The sequence below is a fragment of the Haemaphysalis longicornis genome, unplaced genomic scaffold (genome assembly GCF_048455015.1).
Source record: "Haemaphysalis longicornis isolate Haplotype H1 unplaced genomic scaffold, Haemaphysalis longicornis Haplotype H1 scaffold_2, whole genome shotgun sequence".
NCBI classification, from domain to species: domain Eukaryota; kingdom Metazoa; phylum Arthropoda; class Arachnida; order Ixodida; family Ixodidae; genus Haemaphysalis; species Haemaphysalis longicornis.
This window is the reverse complement of record NW_027526295.1, coordinates 215,664,024-215,680,243: the sequence shown is the minus strand read 5'-3', so window position 1 is coordinate 215,680,243 and position 16,220 is coordinate 215,664,024.

The window sequence follows — 16,220 nt, the reverse complement described above, 5'->3', positions numbered from 1 at the left end:
AAGTGTAGTAGAAGATTGAGCGAGAGAAAGAGAAAAGTGGGGGAGAGGTTATTTGAGCGCCCCTCCTCCCTGGACACTGCTGCACTTTTATCAGTAATGTACGTAGGCAATGCGAGAAGAGTTAGGGCATTTCGTTCGATATATAAAGATGATTCGCCCCGCAATTACCTACACGAAGAGAAGTATATATATTCCTTCTTTCGCATGAGTCGAGCAGCATCAGAAAGGGCCTCATCATAATCCCACTCATCATGCCAGACTAAGACGCAACCGTACACCGGGAAATTCAAGAAATAACTCAGTAAGGCTTGCGCCATTAGAAAAAAAAAAACCGTAATCCCTAGGATCTGAAAACAACGATTTTTTTGGTTGCCGTCTTAATGCCATACCTCTCTTTATTTTTTATCTGCATCTAGTTATAACAGAAAAAAAAAGTTACGCCGTGGTTATGATAGGGAATAAGACGTTTTCAGTGAAGTGAGGCTAAGACGGAATGTGTCGATAAATGTTAACGATGCCAGCACGCGTAATCACGCATTGAGCTGCGCGGAGAAACTTTAGAGCTCCGGGGTTGAGGGCTGCGCCACCATACGTTAGCTGCGTGGATTCTGCGGGCGTCTGTCCGTCCGTCCGTCCGTCCGTCCGTCCGTCCGTCCTTCCATCCATCCATCCATCCATCCATCCATCCATCCATCCATCCATCCGTCTGTCCGTCTGTCTGTCTGTCTGTCTGTCTGTCTGTCTGTCTGTCTGTCTGTCTGTCTGTCTGTCTGTCTGTCTGTCTGTCTGTCTGTCTGTCTGTCTGTTTGAATGTATGTCTATCTGTATATTTATCGATCACCTCGTATTATTTACGCGCTTCCATACGTGACCTTAACAACTGGGCAGTGATCGACCGTTCCCCCGACCTGCCATGCACCTCGCTCTCGTTGTTTCACACGTTCATCCCGGAATTCGACCTTGCTGAGCCATTAGTGTACCTTCAGCACCAAATTAATCCTAATTTGGAAGCACACCATACCCGTGTACAGCTTACATGGCACGACCGTATACTTCTTTTCTCCCTCCCTTATCATACGTCTTTGTCATCCAATATGACCGCCCAATGCACGTTTTGTATTACTTTCCATAACAGTTCCCCCTACTTATTAACGTGTGCCCAGCTTCCTACCCGGAGCGCCACCTAGCTCTGGCCTGCATTCTACTACAGTGATCTTGGGCTTCCCAGTGCCTTGAAAAAGCTCCTCGAAGCTCATCGTCTGAACAAACTATTAAGCTTCACCTCTCCTAGTAAAACCATTCCCTGCGAACTCCCCCCTCAACAACCCGAAGCTGGTGCAATGGAGCTTTCGATTGAGATCGGTCACTTCGATGACCTGGCCACACTCGCACGAAGTAAGCACCCGACACACCACCAGGCCCACAGAGAAGCTTGCGTGAAGTCGGTCTACAGACAGCACGGCGCAAACCCCACCACAGCCTTCACAACGCCTCTTTGACTCCTGTTGTCCTTCGACGAAATAACCCAGCATCACCACATAAAAAGTATAAGATATCACCCTCCCCCAAAAATTCTAAACCAAGCGTATTTCAGGGGCATCCCACTAGAGCCCACATACAGGAACCCACATTATACACCTAGATCTTCCGCTTCTGCGTGGCCTTGACACTTTCTATCACGACATGTGTGACCCTCCCTTTCCACAAAGAAATGAGGGAGTACTGTAAAGCTTAGATCCAGGCGACCACCTTTGGCTGGTGAAGAGGACACAAAATTTTAAACTCAAAAGATCCTGGTATGGGCACTCTTCCTCGGCGCCTAATTCTCAACAAAAATGTTTAGTCTCACTCTCGCGCGGCGGTGGCTTTACACAGCATACGCTTTTTACTCATCCAAAAAGACACGTGAAACGTAATTCAGTTGTTCCCCCTGCCCTCCAGCCTTCTGAAGAGACACTCAGATGCGCCATGCGCACTCTTTCTTGAGGCACAGGGCATGTCCGACATACTCTTGCCCTTAGCTGCTACTGGCAGCCTTCTGGTCTTCGCGGCAGTCAGGAGAATGTCTGCTTGTTCCAGCAGCAATGGCTCCCCCTGGCTGTCTGCGGGCTCCCCACGCCCGCTTAGACATCCAGACTAATATCAGACTGTGTTCCTTGTCAGGTGGTCCTCCAGCGCAATGAGCTAGCCCATAAGCTCTATATTGCTCCGCCCCAATCGAGCGACTTAGAGACAGTACGGCAAATTATTTTCCTGACACCAATACAGATGCGGCAGGAGTATCTCCGACGCCAGGCACTCTAAGAGTTAGTCAGTCGGAAACAAACTCTACCTACTCCTTCCCACCGCTTGCCCGGGGCAAGTGTAAAAAGTGTTATTTCCTACATTCAACGTTCCTACATTCTCATCTTGTAGGCGCAGACATTGAGTCTTCTTGAAAAATTCATAGCGCATACGGGAGGGCGTAGGGGACAAGGGACACCACCCACCGCTATCGTTATTCTGGCTTGAAGCAGAAGACACGTGCATGCAAGTACTCCCACCAGTGTTTCACTCTTACCGCCTATTAAGGCGTGTTAAAGCTACGCAAAAATGTGTGGACTATCTGACCTGACCTTCGCAGTTCCCGCTGCAATCTTTCTCCTCCCACTTCTGACCTCACACGCCGCGAAGGCACTTACATCCGCCAGGCTCAGACTCTCTCCCTCCCTTGTGACTTAATTCGCCACTGCATAATGACGCGAGATAGCACGCCCCACTGTCAGGTGTGGTGCCTATCTCGACGTTAAACACACTTACTGGACTTGCCCTCGCGCCAGGCGCTCACCTCACTTTCTTCATCCACACATGTTACCGTCCCACATTCAATACTCATGGGAAAGCTGGGCCGCTCCTCCACCTGATCTTCGCCCCATCCTTTGGCCTCGCCTCGCCCAGCACATTGCCCACGTTCGGGGCCCTGACACCTGCGAAATACCTACCTGAACGCATTCAAGGCCCACCAGAACCACATTTTTGGAAGCCCGCACATGGGCCGCTTTAAACAAAGTTTGATCTCTCTCTCTCCCTCTCTATGACAGATTAAAAGACGGTACGAACCCGCAAGAGGACCCTGCCCTTAGCGAAGCATGGGGGCAGAATTTGAGAAGGGTAATTGTGGCTGATCTAATTATGAGAGCAGAAACGCCTTGCGTAAATGTGCCACCTCTTACTCTGACAGACAAGGAGTCCAGATTTCTTCATGTGGCTTCAACACGTAGGAATTGGCTGTAGGAGTGCGATAGGGGGCAGAGCCCTTATATGCAAGTGTCTTTCGCATAAAACCAGACTGTAGATATAGGTGTGCGGTGTAGCTTGTCTCCGACGTCCTTGTCCGCGCGCGCTATCAGTTTTCAAGAAGGTTATATGTCTGGGAAATCATACTTGCCTCATTAGCGTGTGGCAAGTTTTGGGAAAGAGGACTAAAAGCCTGTTTCTAAGTGGGTGACTCTTGGAGAGCCTAGACGACGCTCCTGCTGTGGCTGCATTCGCGGCTGCAGGGGAAAGGAATTAGCCTGAGTGTCTACAAGTCTAACTGTTAGTCCGAGTCTTTTTATTCTCTCCTAAGTCCGTGTCAGTACGCGCGATGCATTTTTTCCAGAATGGAACACCAAATTGCACAGGATTCCGTACTTCTACACAGTATTCCTATCCCGCATATACTACGTGACAGGACCATCACAGTCTCGAGCGGCGCTCTAAGTTCTCCGGGTTTCCCAATACGCCGCATGTTGTTTGCGACTACACCAGTTCACCCGCCACTCTCCACCCACTTTATCCTTCCCTCCGTCTCCCTGTTCTTACCAAAACCGAGTTGCTCTGCAGCAGGGGGCCGACGGGTGACCTGTTAGCCTGTAGCGGTTCAGACTTGTTGGGTCCTGTTACCTGCCTAGCGAACAGAGCTTTTATGCCTAACCATAGAAATCTCACAGCGACCGGCTCTGTTAATCGCTAAGGTAGCGGCGGTGAAGTGGGAGCTTGTGAAGCTTCGGAAATAGGCGCGGTGCCAGTGCAGCGGGGAAGCATGGCGTCAGCGGCGGAGCACTACTGCGCGGGTTGGCACGCGCGTCCCTGCATGCATGTGTTCGTTCACGAGCCCGGCCAACCAATGGAGCGCGCCGGTGAAGCCTCCCGAATGGGACTATACGCCTGCGCAGTGGAAGAGCACGACGACAACGCCCGAGTGCTGCGATAAGTCTGCCGTCTGCAAAAGGTTGACGTCGTGTGGCGAGCGTGGCAGTCGTGAGCGTTAGTGCTCGGGTTGGCGCGTTGAGGGGAGGAGAATATTTGTGCTTGTGTACCTGCAAGGAAGCTTCTGCAAATTTTTGAGCGCAACTCTTAAGCGCCCGCTCCTGTGATTTCGCGCCGTCCGTTGCCCTCGGCCTGATTGCAACCGAGAGAACGAAGAAGGCACCGAAGATAGAGCGAGCAGGAAACCGAAGGGGAAAGTATGGTGGAATTTGGAGGGAGAGGGCGGTATGCTGACGCCGCACGAGACATTGCTCCGCGGCGGCGATGCGCTACGGAAAAAACGGCAGAGTAGCGTGTGCCGCCGTGTGTTCGCTGATGACGGGATCACTTCGTTGGACGCAGCAGCTCTACGCCATCGCCGAGAAGATTGCAAATCGCGCTGCGCTCAAATTTCGCATTAAGAAGTATCGTAATCTACAGCCGACTTTTTCTACATTTTTTCTTGTTTTTCACCTTCACAGCTGAGTACTTAGAAGTCAGTCAATGAAGGTTGTCAGCCACAACCTTACCCAAAAGCGAGGCGTATTACGGTTACGTTTACACGAAACCCATTCTTACATAATACGCTGCGTCAAAAAGAATACATACACCAGTCAATGCGATCCGATGACAATGCCACACCGAAGACCTAAAGGGAGACTTTTCCAATAGTATAGAATAGCAGTCCAACTTCCGTACTACAGTACTATTAACTGCTCCCTAGAAGCGAATGATTTCCTTCGTTTCCCACAGATTGCGATTGAGCAAGAAGCCTGGTGGGAAAGTTTGGCACGGCTATTGGGGTGTACGCAGGCTTACGTGACACCCCCTGAGATGCACCAGTTTTTGGCGGAGTCTGCCAAACCCATTTCCGCAGTTTAACTTTAATGTTCGGACAACAAAGCGCTGCCTAAACTCACATTCCGGAAACTAATGGGTTTCTGGTATCGCGCAACTTTTTGTGTATTTTTTTTCTACAGCATGGGAAGTGAACGCGCGCCAAATAAAGGCGTAACTTTAGAATACGGAAACTATTTCGTAAACGGCCCCGCGCCAGCCAAACGCGGAGTTCAGTTCTAGTTAAGTGTTCAGTTCCCCCTTGACTAGCGAGGTCAGACTCGCGCGGGTTCTTTAAATGTGTATATTCCTCCGCGTATTCTTGCCTTTATCGTGGTGCTTGTCGTAGACAGTAGCGGGTTGGTCTAACCTTGGAGGAGCGAGGGGAAATTGGTTTCCAACATCTGGGCGCTGTTCGGAGCGGCGGTCATGCAACCACCTGCGTTATTTCTTTGTATGCAAAACTAAATACAACTCAGCATACTGCACATTTTATGTGTATTTTTATTTTGTTGGTGAGGCAACCGCTGGGAAACCTGCGCGCGGAGCCGAGAATGTAGCAAACGCTTTTCAACTTCAAGGAGTTGAAAAATGTACGTCGTTTAAGGCGGAACGCCGCGCATTCGACGAGACGGATGGGTCTTCTATCTCCCTGGAAACCCCCCAGCGCGCTGCACAAAACAGTTAATTGTTCCGCGGATACACTCTGGCAGAATGGACACTAAAAAACGGGGAACAGAAACACGAAATGAATGCGCGCGAGACTGGCCTCGTTATGCAAGGAGGAACTGAATGCGAAACGAGAACTGGGCCGCGTGTGGCTGGCGGGAAAACTATTGCTCCGTCGTTAAAGCACAGTAAACTGGCCGTTCGAGAAGGCTAGCGTGGGTTTGTGCAATAGTTGACCACGTATTCTCCTCGCACTCCCCGCTCTCCTCCCCCTCATCACCCGCTCCTCATTCCCGCAGATGAGGGATGATGATCTTGCTCCCTAATGCGAACGCGAAAAACCGCATCGCTATCTCATTCCTTGCGAAAATTGCGAAGGGGTCATGAAAAGCCCCCGATCCCGAAACACGAAAATACGATTGATTGATTGTAGGGTTTAACGCGCCTACGCAACGCAGGCGATGAGGCGCGCCGTAGTGGAGGGCTCCGGATTAATTTTGACCACCTGGGGATCTTTAACGTGCGCCGAAATCTCGTACACACGGGCGTTTTTGCTTTTCGCCTCCATCAGAAATGCGGCCGCCGCGGGAATCGAACACGCGACCTCGTGCTCAGCAGCGCACACGAAAAGACGAGAATCCTACTGCATATAAACGCAAATTACCGCGTGCAACAGTTGCAACATGATGAGTGGATGATGTAAAAGGCTGAAAATCCAGTAGAACCTAGGTTAATACCTGCTCTCTAACAGCAGCTTCCTCCCGTCCCCCCGCCCCCCACATCCTGCACGACTGCGTAATAATACTGCATGATCCCAGAAACTGTATTTTCTGAATTTATACTCCGCTAAAATTACATCTGCTCCTATCTTCCACGACGCAACTGTCGGCCAAGGAAGGTAACTGAGAATGCATCGACGCAATTTCGCTGTGTCTTTCTTCCTTGTTTGGTAACCAAAAGAGGCTTTTTATGAAGCAAACTGATGAATTCTGGCCGCATGCAAAAAAATAAAGGGCGACCAGAAATGCTTGTCCTCTTTCGTTTCACACTTTTCTGACGAAGCCTTGTGATTTGTTAGAAAAGTCTGTGAGCTCTTAGGGACACTCTGCACATTTGCCTGGATATGATTTACAGCGAAGCTGTTTGTGGTTAGGGTCCCGTGCATTTCTGTTCCAAGTCCTCGAAAGAAAACGCGTTGAGGCAAGGTGAACCTTCAATTGATGTATTAGAAGCGCGAAGCATTCGTGTGTGAGCGTCTTTTTCGGTTTGTTTGTTTATTTGCTCACTTTTTTGCTTGTTTATTTCTTTGTTTTTGTGCTTTCTTTCCTGCTTGTTTGCTTGCTGGTAGCTTGCTTACTTATTAGTGGCTGCTAACGAAGAAGGCCTCCGCGAGAACAGACTTTTTTCCGGCCGAGCACGCGACCGAAAACGAACGAAGACGCTGTTCTCTATTTTAAATTTCATCACTCCTCTTTTGCCATCGTAATGGAGAGGCGCGTGTATAGTCTGTATAGTCTATAGGCCTGACGTCTAAAATTTTCAAGTGTGCAGGACGTGTAAAGACTCCCTGCTTAAAGGTGCTGTGCCCTGATTCTCCACCGCGAGCGGAAACGGTGGACTCCTGATTGCACACCATCTACCCAGATTGAATGACGTCAAGTAGAGCCGCAGCTCCGCCTGCGTCAGAAGTGCGTGTCATTGTTCAAAATTCTGTGTAACCTCAGTTTCACTGGCCATCTACGTTCATAGAATGGAATGATTCATATTTTTTTTTACTTCGGCTGGTGTCCTGTGCAACGACCGCTTAACACCAGCACAACTGTTGCGGGTGGTGACTGTGCCGAGGTTAAATTTCCGGTTTGCCAGCGATACCACTTATAACGACTTCGGTAGGAGCCACCTCGGATGATTCGCTCACACGAACTGCCACGTGACCTCAGGCAGTGAAACTACGTGTGGTACATGGCGATCTTCTCCACCACGCCCACGAGCTGCGTGCAGCCGAAGGCTCCTGCGAGACGAAGGAAGCCTGCCTGGCAAGTTATCACTCGTAGGCCATTCCGCTTAGAGAACCGAGAAAGCTTAAAATTTAAACAAATTCAAAATTCCTTCTTTTGGACCTTTCACACGCCGAAGCCATCCCAGTGATACGAGGCACTCTATTACATGGGCGAAGGCGTACGAGCACGGCACTTCGTCATATCATGGTGACGTGGTAGGCGAACGGCTTGCAGGAGAGTTGCCTCCGTTCCGGCGATGAAGAAGAGCCAAAGCAAACCTTAATTTGCTTAAGGCATGGCGAGTAGAGAGCAACGATGATACATGTAGCAGCACACTGGCGTTCTTACAATATGACAACTCGAACGGGCAGAGAAACGTTCTCCACGGTGACCCAAGACGCACTGACTGAGCTGGCGGAAGAACGAGCGTATAAACCCAGAATTCCCAACCGTCATCAGGTGTTCCTCGTATTGCGCACGGCGCCAACATAACAAATACACATAACACCTTTCCTAGATTTTGCGCCGCAGTACCCAGGAGCCGGTGCACGCTGTGCCCGCACCCTTCGACGGGCGCGGGTTTCCGCTGCATATCGCCTGTCACTTCCGGGGCACCCAGCCAGTGGTGGAATTTGCAAAACTGTATTGGCATATAAAATCTTGTCCCCCCTTGAGCTCTACGGCGTATGGTAATAGAAGCACGCTGTAGAATCAGGTTTGCATACTACGACGCATCGGAAAAAAAAAAAATTCATCGGGATGCTGTGGCTGCTGTTGGGAGTCTGCGGCCCAACACGATGGCAAAATCGAATTGAAGATGCCGATAGTATTCATTTGCTTCTTGCCGGGGAATACGACAAACGGTCGTCACTTGGAAAATTTCTGCTCCGAATCGTTTACTCCGGTAAACTAAAAATTGAGTAATGGAAAGGAAAATGCTGAAAGTACCGTAATACCTCGTTAACTCGAAGTAGTAAAAACCAGGAAATATTTTGAGGTAAGTGGATTTTCGGGATAAGCAAGGTTGCGCGAATCGCCGTGGAATATCGACTTCTTTGCAAAACATTCGCTACTACTTGCCAGCTCTTCAACAGCAGCTTCCAATCTTGCTTTTCATAAACGTTTGAAACAGAAAAAAAAACATACAAGAGGAGTTCCCCGGATGCGTTTTGTGGCACTGAATCGCAAAAAGGACCCGCGCTCTCCATTGCGTTTTCCCCCCACGACACACTTCTATCTTCTAGTACACTGTAACTCTGCGCATGCCTCTACCGTCACATGACGTGCCACAGGGTAGATTGACTAAGTTGATATGCCTCTAGTCTCAGACTTCACGTTAGAAAAAAAAAAGGCTTTGGGGCAGGCGCGGCTAAACGAAAAAAAATTAGGCGCAGCACCATCGCGCGAATTTTGGGAAACGGTCCGCGGGGGCGAAATTTTCGTTCCACTCTCAGTCAAAATTTCGAGATATCCAGTTTGGCCTAGAATGCTTTGAAATAGAGTGCAACGAATACATGGGACGTATAGGATATGGTTCGTTGCCACGGAAAATTTCGACTTAGCCGTTTTTTTTAGATATGCGAGTTTTTGATTGATTGTAGGGTTTAACGTGCCGACGCAACGCAGGCGATGAGGCGCGCCGTAGTGGAGGGCTCCGGATTAATTTCGACCACCTGGTGATCTTTAACGTGCGCCGAAATCTAGTACACACGGGCGTTTTTGCTTCTCGCCTCCATTAGAAAAGCGGCCGCCGCGGCCGGGAATCGAACCCGCGACCTCGTGCTCAGCAGCGCAACGCCTCAGCCACTGAGCCACCGCGGCGGGTATATGTGAGTTCGAGTTAACTAGGTATGCTGTTCTACGATATCAACAAAGTGATCTCACATTCGAAATTCCAGGGTATGAAAGGCATAATAAAATCATGCACTGCAATGGTTTCGCTGAAAACGCGGAGTTGAGCAGTACACGATTTGCTTAACAAATTAAAGCGATTATGGGGACACAATGCGCCACTAAGACTGCCCCAGATCGCAGCTTCGATTCACAGCTGCACAGGTTGGGTTTTCCTGGGGAGATGAAAAATAAAACAACCACCAGCAACAACCCGCTCGTTCGACATTTCGGCGCAAGTTGAAGATACCCTGTTGGTGTGAATTATTCTGCACTGCTCCACCCAAGCCCAGGTGTAACGGTAAATGTTTAAAGCGCATTTACCTTTCTAAATCTACGGCCAGGAAAGAACGTACAGAACAAGAGAAAAAACAAGGTATAGATTAGACAAAGTTGTGTAGACAGTGACACATGTTGTCGAAAATGACCCGATAGAGAATGCTTTCACAGAGATGAAGTAAATGACAATAGAGCCATTTAGTCGTACTGTGCACCAATAATTTGCAATGTCAATATAGGCCCAGATCACTTATTTATTCTCTGTTTTACTGCGAGCCAGTATACGTCAGCAGAAAACTATCATCATTAACAAGGTAGGCACATACCTACCCAGGGGGACTGCCCATACCGGTAGATTACGGTTGCGTGAGCTACTGCGTGTGGAAAAGTACCGAACAGCATAGAAATCCCATAGTGACGTCACCAGGCTTTCATACATAAAAAGGGAGACCGGTATGACATAGCTTACCACCCACGCAAATTTTCGGGGTGATGTCAGCAGAAAGCTGTCATCATTAAGGCGTCCACATACTCACTGACACCATGCACGTACTTACCTAGAGGTACTGGCCATACCGTTAAAGATTACGGTTACGTAAGCTACTCCGAGTGCAAAAATACCTAACAGCATAAAAATTACGTAGTGACGTCACAACGATTTCATATATAAAACGAGAGCCGGTATAGCACCTTTTTCGGTTCATTTCAGGCGTAGGCCACAGAAAGTAAAAATGCCAGAAGAAGAAGAACATAAAGCCGTCGTGAATGTTGTCTGAGCTTTCCAGAGAACAAATAACTACCCTACGGCTCATACAATCCGGCCGCTTCACACATCCGACGCGTCTTCACTTAATGCACCCGAATTGCTTCGACGCTGAATGTACATTTTGCTCAGAAGTAGGAACACTCCGCCACATAATCGGGGTTTGTGACTTTTGCACTGAGCACCCTCATCTCTTCCCGTCAACTAACCAACAAGAGCAATGGGAGATATTGCTGTCCAGTCCCTCTCTACCTACCCATCTTCAGCTGGTGGACAGAGCACAGGCGACACGGACTGCATATGGGCTCCAGTGAAGAAGGAACCACTCCCCTGATCCGCCCTCTGGGCCGTTCAGAAAATTGAATAAACGTATTAATGTCTGAAGTGGGGCCAGTTGGTTCATTATGAACTGAAGCAAAACAGCGCGAAAAAAACGAAGGACGAGGGAGAACACACACACGAGCGCTCGTGTGTGTGTTCTCCCTCGTCCTTCGTTTTTTCGCGCTGTTTTGCTTCAGTGAATAAACGTATTTCCTCCTCCTCCTCTTTGTGAAGTAATAGAAAGTGCGGTTAAGTACATTTCACTGGACCCTGCTTTCACTCTTTGGAGAGCCACGTGTGTGAATTCATGTTACGTCGCATGGGTAATCCTTGTGTCTTTTTCAGCTTCGCAGTCCAACCACCTTCACTGCGTGGATTAGAGCTACATTTTTTTTTTTACCTGGAAGGCTTTTTTGTTTAGCTGTTCACAAGTCTGGTTAAACAGTTTCTGCTATCCATATGGTTTAAAATAGACGTATTTCTTTTTACGTATAACCATATCTTGGCAAAGTTGGCCCGGCTCAATCAAACTCACTCAACAATTTATTTTAAAATCCGCACTCACTCTAACTCAGACTCACTGCCGAGAAACACATATGCGCTCACTCAGACTCAAACTCACAGCAAGCGCAAAACTCATAACTGCCCAAAGTTACTCTTGTATATCTCGCCACAAACGTTTGAAACACCTGACAACAAATTTGTGAAATAGTTGTTGGACTCGTCCGCTAGCTAGCTCCTTTCCAAATATTGTTCTCTTTTGTAGCGTTATTCGGATATCGTTGTGCTGAGAGGTACCTTTGTTTAAAAGCCTATTGATGTCACACTACACTATCTAACCTCAAAAATTTGAACCTCTGAACAAACCCGCAAAATAGGCATTCTTAGCATTGCACAAGCATTTTGTAGCACAGTTCCTGTACTTTTTAAATGCTGCAGGATCACTGGGGTTCTTAGTGGTTAAGAACCTATAATATAACGAGTCGCTTTTCGGTATCATTTGAAGGCAGTCATTGGTCAGCCATGGTTTTTGTGTCTTTTTCTACCTTTTATCGTTTGCCACTTGAAGCAATTATGGTAAGCTTTTTTTTAGAATATCTATGAACGTGTCACAGGAGCTTTCAGGGCTAGTGCATTCCAACAGGGCACCAGTCAGTAAACTCAATTTTATTTCGGAGAGCCGGTAATTTTTTTGAAGTGAGATCTTGCACCCTCTGCGATCGGGGAGGGCGTGTACAACCCCAGTACATTATAGAATGCTTGTAGGACATCTATATCGGAAGGTGATCACTTAGATCTGTAATATTTGTGGCGGATTGTTTTGGTGGGGTTGTTTGTCACTAGTAAATCTAGAAGGCGGTTTGAGCTGCCGTTTATGCGCGTAGGCTCTGTTATCAAATTTTCGCAGCAGAACGATTTTAGACACGCTCGAATTCACGGGTTGTGGCAACGTTGTTGAGTGGGTTGTCCCACCTATAACAACATCTAGGTTTTCGGAACTTACCTGGATGAGTATCTTTTCCAAGAAGTCGATGAACTTATCAATTTTCCCGTCCGACGGACGGCAATCGTTAATAAACAGATACTTCTTGTACACTACAGGGTTAAAACTTCGACGTCTGGTGTTACTGCTGAAAAGTCGGTGACAAGGCTACCAGCAATTTTGTTTGCGGCTTTGGAACCAGCCGTGTTTATAACGTGGCTTCGTGGACCCCCTGCGGCACGCAGTGTCTGGGAAAAAGCGCGCGTCGCCACCAAAAACAACGCTGGCGAACAGCCACAGGGGCAGCATGGAGATGGAGATTGCGGAAATTTTTCTTCAATGTCTGGATGGGTCAACATGCGCAGCCAGGCACCCACTGCTGACTGTACGGCGCTTGTATAACCTTTCACATTGTTATTTTTTATGTCAATCAGTTATCGGGGTAACCTATTACTGTTTTCTGAAGGAAATTCTCAGTTTGCAATTGCGCTTCGCTCTATGTCCGCCGGGAACCGTGGAGCATCTGCTGTTGGAATGCTCCGCAAATGTCAATGCAAGGTGCAGTCTTGTGCAGGAACTGGAGCGACTCAGCCCAGGACCAATTACCTTGAAAGCACTCCTTGGTCCTTGGTAATCCCACCAGCTCAACGCAAAGTAGTGGCGGCATTGTTCGCCTACCAGGACAGGATTGGAGTCATTGCAGTGATTTAGAGTTGAAAAAAAAAAAAAAAAGAAACAGACTTTTCAATCACACTACTGACACGAACTGAACGTCATCTTTTTGTTATTTTTCTCGCTTTTATTTCTTCTCTTTCTTCTGCCCTGTAATCAGTCGGGAATTTTCTTTCTCCCTTTCCCCCTTCCCCCACCGAGTAGCATGTCGGTGTCCAAATTCTGGCAAAGATCTCGGCTTTCTCTAATAACGAGCCTTCTCTCTCTCTCTCGATCTATGTCTTTGTATTCTGTGCCAATTCTCTTCCTCCGCAATTTCACACGATGAGCAACGAAACAGTCAAGCAATGCACGTGCTCATGTGTTTTGCACTGCCCCAAATATCGGTTGTGCCAATAAATAACTGGCTGCAATATGGAGGACGCCTTTATTACTCACAGAGCATCCCCACGCAGGCGCAGATTGCGTCGTTGATTTTACCTTGGGGACTTGAATTTGATCTGGCGCCTGTTAGTATTTTCGGCCAGAAGTAGGTCAAACATTCATATTGCTCTGTACATCCAATACTCACAAGATGCGGCATAAAATCACAACGTTAAAAGGAAAGGAAGGGTGCAGGTGTGGACCCAGCAGGTGGTGTTGCGTTTCTTCGCCATTTTCGCGCTGAGTATCTACGGGAAGTGGAATGCTCGTAAGGAATAGATATTTTCACCAACCATATTCTCATTTTTACACTTCTGTATTACTGTTGTACTTTGTATTCATGGGGTGACGTCACCCGAACCAGAGGTAACCCACTGTCACATCCTAACCTGGTATGGATAAGAATATATCCAATTGATTATTAGTGTTAATGCCCAAGGATTCTTTCGCATGAGATTGGATAGGGCATGATACTAAGAGCTCGCGTTGTTTTCTTTAAGGTATGTTTGCTAAGAAACAGTTCAAACGGGTAAAGAACGCTTTTGCGAAGTAAGTTGTCCCGTTTTTAAAGTTAGTCCACAATGTGTAATTAGTGTATTTGTATTTAATACAAACGCCACGTGTTGGAGACAAACAATTACTGTTAGATCAAAGTACAAACAATCATTGCTCGGAGGGAAAACAAAGATACGACCGAGGAGAAATTGCAAAGTTTACAGCAACAAGTATATTAATTGTCTATGTCCCCTCCTTCCCTCCAACCTTCCACTTTCGATCTCACCCTGAAGATATGGGGTTAAACGTTTTTCTGTGAACTGTATGCCTTATAAAGAAATGACTAACAAGGATCGGCTTTTGAAGCGCTGGGAATATATCGTACACAGTTATGCACCAGGTATGAGTGGTTCGATCCCGGCCGCGGTGGCTGCTTTACTTATGGAGGCAAAAAGCGAAAACTCCCGTGTGTCAAGATTTCGGCGTTAAAGATCCCTAGGTGGCAAAAATTAATCCGGAGCCCTACACGGTGCACCCCATAACCCAGGTGCAGCTTCGGCGCGTTAAACCCTACAATCAATCAACCGAGCATGAGTATGCGTGGTCTAGTACAGGTGCGGGTATATAGGCGTTCCCAGAAACATTCCCGAGGAAAGGGGTAAGCGAACCGTACCTGGGGTATCCAGTGACAGGAATGAACAATGCCATGGCATGGCCTTCGAGGAATTAAAAAAAAAGAATGCGCACAATTTTGAGGGGTTTATAAAAAATGGGAGCAGTCGATCATTGCGTTCGCAACAGTGAAACGGGGGCTGTTTAAAGCGTGGACCATATTTGTATCTGAAGGTTGGGAAAATGGCGCTCCTACCCCCCCCCCCCTTTTTTTTTTATTTTTGCTTTATACGGAACGAACCGGAGCAAGGACCAAAATGTGAAAACATCTTAGTTATCTGTCCACGTTTAGACTGAAGTTGTTCTGAACATAAAGTAGGCATACGTTATAAGAGTGCCCTGCAGTTCACCTTCACCAAAAAGCACTATAATACTTTTTTTCAGCAAGCTTGCTATCCGCCACTGAGAGCGGTTCGGTGCAGAATGGGGACACACGCTCTGAGGGAAAGTGACATCTTCGGCCCGGAGCAGTGTAGTTCTCTTTCGTTGGGCACGACGTCCATACGATCAATTACGGTCCCGGTATTTCATAAAGTGGTACACGGCATGCATTCAGTTACTGCATTCCGAAAGTGTACGTAATGAACATAAACGTGTCTGAGATGGAGACAGCTTTTGCTGATGTCGCCAAAACCCCGCACACGTGACAGCTCTCCGCAAGCTGCTTGCCTGGGTCGTGGCGCCACGCGTCGACACACTACGGAGTGTTCGCATGTAGTTCCGGATACTCCCGATACGCGGCAGTACTCACCCACAACAGAAAGAATCCAAGGGCGGCATTTTCAGTTTAGTCCATTTTGCTGTCCGTTTCCGAGTGTCCGTTTCGAGTGAGCCCTGATTGTCTGAAAGCTGATGATCAGGTGTAAAGCAGCTCAAACAAGACGAAGCGTCGGTTTCTGCGCGTGTCATTGGTCATAGGTATTGCAAGTACATCTGAGCCACAACTGAAACAGACCCGAAATGGACATTTTTAAAATGGACAAACTCAGAATTCTGATCCAGAACAGATTGAAGTGCACCACTCTACACAGAGGGTGAAACTTCTGTAATGTGGACTAGTTGTTCGGATTATCTTAGAAGAGGTAGGATGCATAAATGCCTCCTTCTGGAATAGCCAGGCTTTTTCTCTTAAGTATCTTTCTCCTCCAAGCGCCATAAAGCATGCGCGAGTCAGCACAGGATATGTTAAATTGAGTTAGGTGATGGGGAGGGCGAAAACGTTTACCGCTGTTTTCACTTTGGATTTATTTATGCGGCCTGTTTTGAGGGAGTCAATTGATACTCGATCAGGTGAAGGAACAGTGAGTCCCAATAGTTGAAAATAGGATTACCTTGTTTCACACTGATTCCAGAAGGGTCGTTACGAAATACATACTTCTGAAGGAACACGTTGCCCGGGCCATGGTGCGCAGTCCAACTGGGGAGATTAACAGTAACACTACACGGG